A 12,495-nucleotide genomic window follows, 5' to 3' on the forward strand; every position below is an offset into this window, starting at 1 on the left:
AAAAAAGAAAAGGAGAATAAAAGCCCACACACAGTCCTCAAATTTATCAAGCAAGAATCTTCTAAGAAGTTAGAAACAGTCAGTCTTTCTTGGGTGACAGTTATATCTGTTTTGCAATTCATCTCTTCCACAACAAAATGACAATTTGCATTTCTTTTTGTTTTTTCTTTTCTTTCCCAACATGTAGTTCTGTTTGTGCTCTGCAAATGGGCAGTTCACCATCAGCCACAAACTTTGCAAATCAGACTTTGTGAGCAGTTTATTTTTTCTTTGAAACTATCAATCAAGTAGACTGCAGCAGACATATGGAGATCTTTATGATATGCTTTGCGCAGAAGTGGAATTATAAAAGAGTTAAAAACATTACCTTTAATTTCTCTGACTACTCCACTAGCAATGAAGTGAAGTAGATCAGTCTAGACTGGAGAAACTTTTGTACTGGAAGAGAATCACACTGCTGAGGACATGGGAGGCATAAAAGAAACACACAGAAACCAAAATGCACTGAATCATGCTGGTCAATTAAAGGGCACAGCATTGCCACCCAAATGGAGGGGAGCAGGAATCCACAATGCACTCAGCTTCAACCACATCCAAACATGCGTATTTCACAATGAAAGCATCTGTAGTGATCTGTAGTGAATCTGGAGCCACCCACATGTTGGGTGTTTTGTTTGTTTTAAACTGACACACTCCTTTCCTGGACTGATAAATGAATGGAAGATGGGAGTGAAAGGGAATAAATAAATCTCACATGGAGAAATAAATATATTTTCCCTCTTCACAGCATCAGCCAAACTCTGTGGGAAGTAGGATGGCAACCATGTGTCATTTTATCTTCTTGTAAATTGATGAAGTTGACGTTAATTGGAAGAATAAACTAACTTAGTCTCAAAAGCTTATTCAGCTTGATTTCTTGGTGCTATATTGGCCAATGCATATGAGATTATGCTATCAATGCACAAGTGTCAGAGGCCAAAAGCTACAAGAACAGCCCAGATATAATATTTCTTTAACATCTGGAAGTAAGGAATTACACTTTCTCTTGAATGATTTTATCAGGCAGATTGTTACTTGTGTCCCTCTTTCAATCCAGATACCCTACCCTGCTAAATTCCTCTAGTAGAGGAATATGTTCCCAGCTTTATAATCTCTTTCATACTGTTACCTTCCAGCTCACAAAAAGAAGTAGCCATCTATTCCTTAAAACTGCCAGGGAAAAGTCTTGTTAGAAGTGCTGGTGGGCAATCCTTGGGAAGCAGGTAGGGCACAAGGCTGGAAATCTCAGCATCTCTCAGTTCTGGGTTGTAATTTTTCTAACAAATCCTCACTGAGGTAACTCTGAGTCTAGAGAAAAGATATGGTCCACAACAGTACACAGCAATAGCAACAGCTCACTGGGGATGAGTCCCTATGCATAGGAAAAGAGCCGTTTTCTAAGGATCTTACAGCGGGAGCTGCTGCCATTTAGACAAGCTAACGCAGCTCTGTAGAATATTCTTCAGTAAGTTCAACAAATACCGTGTACCTTAGCGGAGAGAAAACTGTATTGGACAACTGTGTTAATGCATTTGATTTTGAATGGTTTATCTGGGCAAGGACTGATGAAACTGAAGAAAAGATTGTGGATTTAGACCATTTTTGTCACACTGCAATGATGACTTTGTTATTATATTGCTGTGAATGTATATTGAATATGATTAGCAAATTCCTTCCCTGGTGGCTATCAATTCATTTTCTATTTTTCACGTTTCTTTTTCTTTGACATACATAACACAAAGGAAGTCACATCAGCTTTTCTCTGAGATGAATTTTGTTCCTGTTTCTTTACCTTCAGAACACCTCACACAGTGTTTTGAGTTTCAGAGAATCACAAGAAAAGGATGGATGGAATCTGACATCTGGAAATGATTATGAAAACATATTGTACTGCATAAATATGCTTCTTTTTCCTTGCCCAATTCTAACACAAAGCAGTGATATTGAAACAGATGCCAGACTAAACAGTGGAGAAAACAATGCAAACATGAACTTTGCCACCATCAATCTAAGTACTCAGCTGGATCATCAAGGAAAGTACAAACTGGACTGGATGGATATTCCGAAGTGAGTGAAGTAGTCTGCTGAGGAAAGCATCATGAAATTTGTGTATATTTGTGTGTGTGTGTGTGTGTGTGTGTGTGTGTGTGTGTGTGTGTGAACATAAGCAAAATTTGATATCACTGAAAACTAGCTGGTCTTAAGTTGCTGAAGTGTGAACTCACAGCAGAAAGATCTAGTTTCTAAAACAGCTCTAGGAAAATAGGCATCTCTAGCGCAGAGGAAGTCAGAAGGAAATCAGCTAAAAAGAATGTCTGCTCTATTTCCTCTGAGATTTAGGTATTTCTATCTCCAGAAAAGGGGAAATAACTGCAGCTTTCCTTGGGCCCCAGCTGCCTTAGCCAGCTCTTTCTAGGGCTTTGTCAATTTCTTTTTGACATTGTTGTTGGGTTTTGAGTGATCTGGCTTTACTATCAGCCTCCCTTTCTAAATGCATTTTTGCTTTTTCAAATAACCACGGATTCTGCATATGGCTAGTAATATGGCATTGGACTGCATGAATCTGTTGACATATTTTCTTGTGTCTGAAAGTTCAAGCAACTTTTGCGTACATTTATCTGACTGTCATTTATTTTTACTTCAGTCAAGACCAAGTTATATTGAAAATCCTTTCAATGTCCAGCCACACGATGGTCTGATTCAGTTTTCAGAACAAATAGCTGCTCATCCCAGAGTCCAACCCAACAATGATTGTAACCATTGCATAAAGGTGGGAGAGATTTGAGAGGGTGAGGAGAGATAAGCTATTCCAGAAACCTACTTGGGGTACAAGCAGTTTACCAGGTAAACAGGTAAAAGCATGGGACTTTCAAACACTCCTTCAATTTGACATCCAACTTTTGTTCACACTATGTAAATGAAAGGACTTCCATCTTGCTGTCACTCTTGTAAACACAAAGGTATAAGCATGACCAGCAAGTAGAAGTCTGAATCAGTACTTTTGATCTTCCTGTCAACCTTGTACTCTCCAGCTTCCTTCTCCATCTCCTGACTCTTGCTACTGCCATGCACCTCCCTTCATTCCCGCAACTTCAGGAAACTTGCTGCTGCCCACTTCAATCCCAAATCTGTGGAGATTCACAGTAAAATAAGTCTACCATTATTTATTATCTGGCAATGTTCCTCTGGCTGTAGCACACTTCATTTGAAGTGCTGGTGTATTTCAACTGCAACATACATCTCCTTAGGACCAAACCAGGACTAAAAGGCAAAGACCAAGCAATAGGCTCCTATCTTCTGTAGTAAGAAGTCACTAGCATTGCAACAAAGCTGCTGTGCAACCAGCAAACACAACATCCACTCCTACTCTTCTTGGTATGAACACTACAGAGCAGTCCTCTACAATCCCTTTTGCCCCATGGGAGAGCCCACATTCACAAAACCTCTAGACCTTGTCCATGCCTCTCATGGACTAGATGGACTTGCATTTCTCTTCATTATATTTAGTTTCAAACACACTATAAGGAGTTATTCACAGCTGATAGGCATAAAGTATTATATGTCTGTTGATATAAAAACAATCTATAGATCTTGTATCATAAAAGTTATGACTCCATTATTTATCACCTGAAATGTGATGCTGTTCAATTTGTTTTTCTGTTTCACTGAAATGCTAGAATGAGTGAATTCTCCGAAGTGGTATAAAAAGTTGCAAATTATGAAAACATAGGAAGACTATGAAAGTATGACTTTTCATTCCCTGCTCCACTGCATTTTTTTCCAGCGTAGAAAAGAATATCTGAACTTTGGAAATTTTTGCAGAAATAGATTACATTGCTGTACAGGGGTGAAGCTGTTCCAGACTACCTTCTTTAACCATGGCTAAACAGTGACTTGAGCTACCCACCCAAGCTGCCTTGAGTTCCTACCACTTGGTGGGGCATAGTCCAAGGTCCAGCAACTCCCCCCATGGAGCTTGATTTTTCTTGCCTGAGAAAACAGAGTTGATTTGCCTGAGGCCAAGCCACAATATGATCCAATAGTAGGAAATGAAGATGGTGGGAAAGCTTGGATTCAAGCCACAAACGAACATGTAATTATGCACAAATACCGTCATGTCAGAAAGCACTGCTGAAACCAACAAGTCAGCTCTGGCTGAAACCAACAACCAGTTAGGTGTTATCAGGCAGTTATCTAGGCAGGTATTTTAACTGGAATCACATTATCATCTGACTTTTAGTGCTACACAAGGGAGGGGATTTGTCATTTGTCTTTGTAAACTTTTGAATGAGACCAGAAATGAGTAGGTATTCGGGTGTTTCCTCCTTCATATACTAACCCAAACCAGTAAAAACAGCTTGAAGACAAGTTGCTTAATCCCCTTATTCCAAGTGCAACATTTGCTGGTTCTTCATAAAAACGTGCCTTGCAGAGCATATCAGATACTCACTTTGACGTATTTCAGGTGAAAGTAGACAGTCTGAAGAGAAAGTGTATTCCAAAGCCCATGATCTCTGAGAAACAATGTCACATCCATGAGTTGTTCAGACACCTTCTGGGCTCTCCAGCACTGGCTGGAAAACGTTTCTCTTCCAGGGTGGTTTTCAAACATGTAGGCTGTAATGTTAAAGGGAACTACTAGCAGCCTCATCTCAGCCCATGATGCTGCGAATGTGGTAAACAAGTTTCAGCTCCTTAAGTGATTCTTGATAACAGCAGTAGCACCAGCGTTCCCTTCCTCCCTGGTCTACATATTCACGGCTTAGGAGTTACAGTTTCAAAAGTATGTGGATAAATTGGAGAGGCTGTAAAAACGATTGGAGTGCTCAGGAAAACACAAACCAACAGGAGCTGTTGGGTCCAATCTATGCAATTTATCAGACTGGAAAGATGAGTTGTTCATCACATGAAAACAATCAGAATAGAAAACACAGGCGTTTCAAATCTTCAGTCTAAGGCCGGAGTGTGTAAGGTCTGTATCTAGCTACTGGAGTCAAACAAAATCAAATTACATTGCAGAAGCACTTTTTAATTGCAATTGCAGTTAACCAGTGGGGTAAAATCCAATGGAAGCAGTGAGTTCCCCACATCTCGTTGTTTCTTACAGCAGGCGTATAGCAGGCGTAGGTGCTTTTCTAGAGAAGATGATTTCAGCAAGCAAACTGGAAGTGCAAGTCAGAGTGAAACTGCAGCCTCTGTTATTCAGAAGGTCAAACCAGATGATCTAATGGTCTCTTTTGGTCTCAAAATTCTGTTTGTGAGTCTATGAATTTTTTTATTTTTATTTTTTTTTTTACTCCAATTACTCTGTGCATAAACAGAGCTAAATGCCTAAATGCCAGTGCCTGCCACTAACAGTATCAGTGTTTACACAGTTGCATTAACATCACTTCCGTATCATTTTCACCCGGCATCCAGGGCAGCATTAACAAGACAGAGGCTGTCTGCCTCCTTTCTCACTCAAACCAGGAGATAAATACATGACACGGGACTCTCTCCAGCGAAGCTCTGGAAAGTGTCCCGCGACTGATTGGGCGGTTCTCCTGGAAGTCCAACGGCCATTCATCCTTTCAGCTGTGGATGAGGGAAGGCAGGACAGATCTTTCCCCGTCTGTCCGAGGGTAGACGGGAAGGCCGTGCCCATAGGCCACAAGGGGGCAGCGCCGCGCCGCGCCGAGCAGGCCTAGGCCGGGTCCGAGGCCGGTATCAAGGCCGGGACCCGGAGTCCTCATTCTCTTTAACAGATCTTTTTCTTTTTCTTTTCTTTTATTCTGTTCCCCCCTGAAACCTAAACTAGGCGCAGTGAGCATAGGAGTAGCAGGAATCAATGCAGTATCTCCAATTGCATTGCTCCTGTGTCATTCTGAAGCCATACTGGCTAGGAAAAAAAGCGTTGTGCTCCTGGAGCATCTGCTGTTGCTTTACATTTGCATATACAGTCAGGAAAGGTTTTGTGAGAAACATAAGCACGACACACATAGATTTATGTTCATGGGAGAATATCCGCGGGGAAACAAAAGTTGTAAATGTGTAATTCCACAGATTAGTAACTAGTATACTTAAGGAATTAACTATCCTTGTAAACTGTGAGGATTTAAAGCTATAATAAACCAAATGTTTGGTGAGCTGGACCTGCTGTCTGTTTCACACGTGATTGATGTGCTAAGTGTTATTTCTGAACCCATAAATGCCAGTTCCAAAGTGCTTGCAAAACTCGGTAACGCTACGGCGGTTTGCTCTGTTCACTCAGAACTCTCAAGTCCTGCTATTTTTGTACAGCATTAAATTCTGCCTTTATTTTTAGCACGCTCTGATAACTAGACAGACGTACCGTGGCAATGAAAGTTTACAGCAGAAACACCCACCACATTCTGAAGTGCTCAGTTTACTTCCAGAATTTGTGCTTGATGTATGGCAGCGTTTCAAGACGCAAACGATGTGACACAATAGTGATGGAAACATTCTAATCCCTTGGAAGTTGAAGTTTGGCCTCTCTCTCCTCTTTCCCATGCTGTGACTCTTGTATTTATTACGAACAAACTATCAGGAAATTAATTTTATATTTAGATTTACTGTGCACTCAATACCTATTGCTGCAACACCCAGCCATCCGAGTTCTCACTGTTCCCCTGCTAGCTCCCTTTATCGTTGCCATTCTTTTTTGTACAGTCAAAACCACAGTTTCTAAACTCCGCATGCCTCTTTCTGGTAATTTTTTTACATTGGTAAAAAGCAACAGGGGATTTGATTCCCCCCTTTTTTCTTCTTCATTCAGAAAAGATACTAAAAGAGTTAGATCAGGATCTTGAGAGCTGATAAGAATCGGGAAAGGGTTTTACTTCTTATTTCATTTTCTTTCATTACAGCAGAAAAGTTTAGTGTCTGTTCTGTCAAGTTCATAATCAACAAAATAGTTCCTTTTATGCATGGCTTCTAATAGATGACAAGCTTGTTTTCCCTGTGCTTGAAAAGGAAATGAGTAATAAGTAATTATTTTCACAAGATAAAGTTAATTCAACAGGAAAGAGCTATGCTTCAAGATAAACTTAGACGTGTGATTATAATTATTATTTTTCTGTAGATTTGTTGGTTATTTTTTGGTTCTGACTGCAGTTTATGTGGAACAGAGTACTGCATACTGTAATTTTAAATGAGTGGCTTCTACTTTATATGGTAACCATTGCAGATCCAACATCACAACTGAATAAAAACAAAAGCACCTCACATATTTTAAACGACTTGAAGAACCCTTTACACTGCATCTGTTACTACCACCAACTCACTTATCCTTTGATAATGAAACAGTTAAAAATATCTGAAATAAATTGACTGGGCCAAATTGCTCCCCGTTACAATTCCATAGAGTATACTGGGGATGAATTTAGCACAATTTTATCAGCATTATAAAAGCTACATCCAGTCATTACCCGGTTGATAAATTATTCAGGAGATTTCCTTCCATACAGCCCATTAGGGAAAAAGAAAATCCTTTTTCAATCAGTCATTGTCTTGTCTTTATTTTTGGTACCAATTTAAGAAAACAGGCTGCATTAAGAAGTGATTAATATTGCAGGTTGCATGCAGGTTGGGAGCGTTGTTCCTCAGTGTGCAGGGGTAGGTACAGCTTGAGCCCGTCCTACACAAAGCATAAGCAGCTTGGAAGTCAGCCGAGCCAGTCAGCGCAACACCATTTCCATCACTGACCACATCCTGATTACAGAGGTCAGAGCAGAAGATGTGCAGTGCAAACAAAATTAAGATCTATCACTGTACATCTATCCCCTCGGCTACCCTCATCTTGCCTTTAAATCTTTTGATAGTGCTCACAATGAGCTTTTCCTACTACAGAGTTTGTCAAGCAATGGGACACAGGATACTAAGCACGGTAAACCTCTTTTTGGTGACATAGAGGAGTGTGTCATTGCTGCACAATAGTGACTCATTACCAGAGCCATGTCCCTTAGAAGCACTTAGATATTTGTGTTTGAGTTCATATGCCAAAATCCAGTATTTCTGATCCTCTGAGATGTATTCCCTCCTACTTTGTGAACTCTACAAATATCCAAATTTCCTCAGCATTCAATTCCTGACTGCAGTGTTCAAGGTCAAATTAATCACCTTCTTGAGGTCCTGTTACACTTCCAAACACTTTTGGGATTTCCCACCAGGAAGATTATGCCTTTTTTCCTTCCTTTTTGTGCTCTGACAACACCCAGTGAACACAACATACATTTGGGAGAGAATGAGGACGTGTTTTCCCCATTCCTCCTGCTACAGCAGTTAGATCTTGAATGGCTATAGCTATCAACTAATCTGTGGGACATCTCAGCTAAAATCTCCCAGCAGCAGTTTCCGAACAGGATATCAAACTTGGATGTCTCACTTGGGAGAGAAATGCATCTCTCTCTTGTCTATGTCAGACTGTAGTGAGTTAATATCCTTACTGAGTATTTTTTCATTTGTAAGACAGTTTTTAGATTCAAACTGGGAGATGTACAGGGATTGAAGTCTTCCAAGCTCAGATCCTGTACATGGGGCTACAGTCTGACTTTCAGTCCTTCAATATAAAATATATCTAAGAGTATTGAGGCTCTATCACCAGACTGACATTTGAGAACTCCAAAATGTTGGAAAGGATTAAACAAGTTTCTAATAGACACAGAGGGAATAATGATCTGTAGTAAAGAAATTATAAAATTCCATTAATTTTTTCCTTACCTGAGATTTCTAATGTTTTTCGTATAGTATAAAGATGAAGATGAATACCTGGCTCATGCTCTCACATTGGAAAAGAATAAGCAAAAACAATCTGTGAAGAGGAATTGTTTCTGTCATATCAGTTTGGGCTCATTACATCAGGACCTGGAAGATAATGCCAAGCTCTGCAGCAGAATGCTTGCTACTCTGTCATGCGGGTGAAACTAATTCATTTAGGAGATACAGTTACGCACTTATAAAGCCAATAACCATGCCAAAGCTTTGATGCGTTATATAAAAAGTCAATATCAGCTTTCACTCCTCTTCAGTTCTGCCTGACTTAAAAATTTCCCCAGTCAGCTCTGTTATTTCCAATCCAACATAAATTCTCTGCAATGTAAGTGAGCGCAGAGCACAGTCCTCTCTCAAACCAGATGATATTTAAATTAGCTTCATCTATTTGCTTATTTAAAGCAGCATGACAGCAGGGATAGCTGAGCCCCACCTTGATGGCATAATAAACTTGAACTTAGTGATATGTGCTGGGGATTGATTTATGCTGTTGACAGATTCTAGGCTTCAAAAATGAATGTGTTAGAGGAGATGTAAATGCAAATGGCCGCATGGTTTTCCAGAGACATGAGTTCTTCTATGGTGTTATACTAATCACTTCCACATTTAACTCTTGTTTTTCTCAATGTAAGCTCCCTTCTTTTCACAGGAAACTCGTGGACATTCAAACCGAATGCATTTATTCAGCAGCTCAAGGAGTTTTTTTTGGAATAATAAACACCAGTTTCAAAACAAATAGAAAAGAACTTCACTTGCTGAAATGTCTCATGAAGGTGCATTCCAATATGTGTTAGAGCAAAGCCCTGACTAAATAAGAACTGACATGGGGTAAAAATCAGTATAAGAAATGTCAACCTCTATTTCCTATGTTGTTGTAGACAAACTTATATTTTTTTCTTTCTTTTTTTCTTTCCTTTTTTTTGTAACTGTCTCTGAAAATTTCAGTTGGGAACATACATTTGTAATAACAACATGAATTTTTTGCCAAAAGGTGATGTTGTTTTCCTGCTTGTTTTGGAAAGCATCATCTCTCTCTCCTTCTCAAGAACCACAAATGAATCTTTACTATCTGTTCTTAGACTGAATTCCAAAGTGTGGGTGTTTTGTTTTTGGCTTGAAATGAGACAAGAAAGTCCCAGAAATGCTGCTACCTTTCCCTAGAATTCTTGCCCTGCTTGAAACAAAACATAAATTTTGCATTACAGAAAACCTGTTAAAGGAACTAAGAAGAGGGGAAATCCTGATGCCTTGGCATTGTAACTGTCTATTGAAGTATGACTCACTTCTTATCAAGATAACACATGTATAGCCATGCTGACAGCTCAGTAGGAAATGTTCTGCTTCTGCAGCTTCCAAGAAGAGCACAACACACTCACTGCACTCATTTGACAGCCCACAGCTCCTGTACAAAGAGCGTCTCGTGTGAGCAGATGTTAGTGGTGCTGGCATTTTGAGGAAGGAAATGACCTTGCCTATGAGGGGGCAAGGTCCCAGACAAACCAGCAGCTGCTTTTTTAGACAGGAAGTGCTGAACACTTAGCTGATGTTACTTTCTCTCTTCTTGATTCTTGTATGAAAGGAAACAGAATCCACGCAAGTCTGGGGGAATATCATGGCAGGCAGCCTTCTGCCACTACCTCGACTTCAATGAAATCATAAAGATCTTGAATGTAACTGCTGTACAGAACTGTGAGGGGGAAAAAAAGTTTTGTAAGGCAGACAGAGCTGCTGATCCGTCTCCAGTTTGGAAGTCAACAAATACGTGTACCTGCTTGTGGATGCCAGCCAGAAAGAAGCGCCCACGATTTCCAACACAAGCTTACTTCGTTTCCTCATTGTACTCGCCCCATCCTGTTCCTTTGTGCTCTGAAGGGAGCAAATGCAAACACAAGGCTTTTCCTAATTTCTCTGTGGAACTGATAGTTAAATCAGCTTTAGGATTTAAGGGATTGCTATTTGTACAGGCTCTGCCCAGAAGTATTTTGTTGTCAAAACAGAAAACACATGCCAGGTTCTGTTTGCCCTTGCTCTTGAAGATGCTCCTGTTCTTTCCAGCTCTCCCATAGAGACATTAGAGCTAATATGAATTTATCTGTTGTGGTAAAAGAAAGAGAGAGATACTGCATTCAAAAACACCAGAAAACAGAGTTTCAAGGAAAAAAAATCACAATAATACTGAGAGCTGCCTGCTGTGTAATAGCCCTGCAATATCTGCTGGGTTATCTTGTAAAGACTCACAGAGGAAAAGAGATGGTTTAGTAACACCCAGATTACTCAAAGCCAACCTTTCGAAACAAAACAGGAAGCCTTTGCTTTGCACTGGCTATCTGACTGCACCAATGGTATTTGCAAAGGGCTGTTGAACACAAGTCAGTGGAGGCCCTCTCTTAAAAGGAAGGATCAACGACCCTGAAAGTCTCTATTATTTCTTTACATTTTTTTTTTGCATTATATCTTATTTTTATCATTTGGTACAGATTTATTTGGTTTCAAAGAATCTTACATATATATATATGTATATATCGGAAAGTCTCCTAAATCATTAAATTACCACTTCCTTATTCTTAGGCATATCGCTTTATAAACTTGAAATGTCCTCAGAGTAGGCATTACCTCTGTTTTAGACAGAAGTAAGTTATATTGCTCAAGCCAGGCCAAGAAGTCAATGTCTGAGCCACCATCAGTATTATGGTGTTCACTGAGTCCCCCACAGCCTCACTCAGGGATGATCTCGGTGGGCAGTGTTCCACTGGCACATGCTTGGAGGGCAGCACTTCAAGGTTGAGCTGGAAACTGATTAAAAGTCACAGTTTCCTATGAAATTTGAAAAAGAATTCCAGGCTACCTATAGGTGTACTAGAAACAAAGTTATAGTCCAAAAGGAAAGTTAAATTGCCCTCTCGTTAACATCAGCTGTTTCAGAAAGACAGCATCAATCCAGTGCTAGTGTATATCACAAGTTCAGTCACCTTAATAATGTGCAATGAGCTCACAGTTTGGTCAGCTTTAACATTCAAGAATGTATTATATGTGCAAGATGTGCTGAAGGGTTAAAAGCTAGAAAATACCATATAGACTAAAATTTCAGACACTGCATTAATTTGTCTAGAGCACACTCTTGGATACACATTGTGTGATTCCTCTTTTAGAAGTAGCATACACGTCATTCTGCCTGGAAGGGAAAGCAGTTACAAAGAGCTGAAAGCTTGATCATGTAAGAAGGCCAAGAAGTCAGAACCAGACACAACTGTGATTGAGTAATGAAGTTGAAATAGCCAGCGCTTCCACCTGGAGCTCTTCTTGAAAGGCAAGAGAGATGAGTAGACTCCTCCAGATCTCATTCAAGCACAGTGTCTCTTTTTTTCTAATTCCAATATATTCCAATATCCTGATCAATATCCAAAACTGTATACTCGGCAATCATCGCTATTGAAAAGTATCTCAGGGTAGTAAGATGCTTTGCATTAAAACACTTTGATAATTCTCTGGCTACTAGCATGCAGTATTCAGTTCAGATTACTTTCCTCTTGATAATCTTTCACTGCATTGTAGCATAATGGTAGAAAGGACTGTCTCACACTTCATAGTATTTCAGCTCATTATTCATCCTGCTGTAAATTTCCATGTGGCCAGCCTGGAGCCCAGCACATGGGGTTTTTAAATATATCATATATGCTTACAGAAAAA

This window comes from Coturnix japonica, chromosome 3 (genome assembly GCF_001577835.2).
Source record: "Coturnix japonica isolate 7356 chromosome 3, Coturnix japonica 2.1, whole genome shotgun sequence".
In the NCBI taxonomy this organism is placed as follows: Eukaryota; Metazoa; Chordata; class Aves; order Galliformes; family Phasianidae; genus Coturnix; species Coturnix japonica.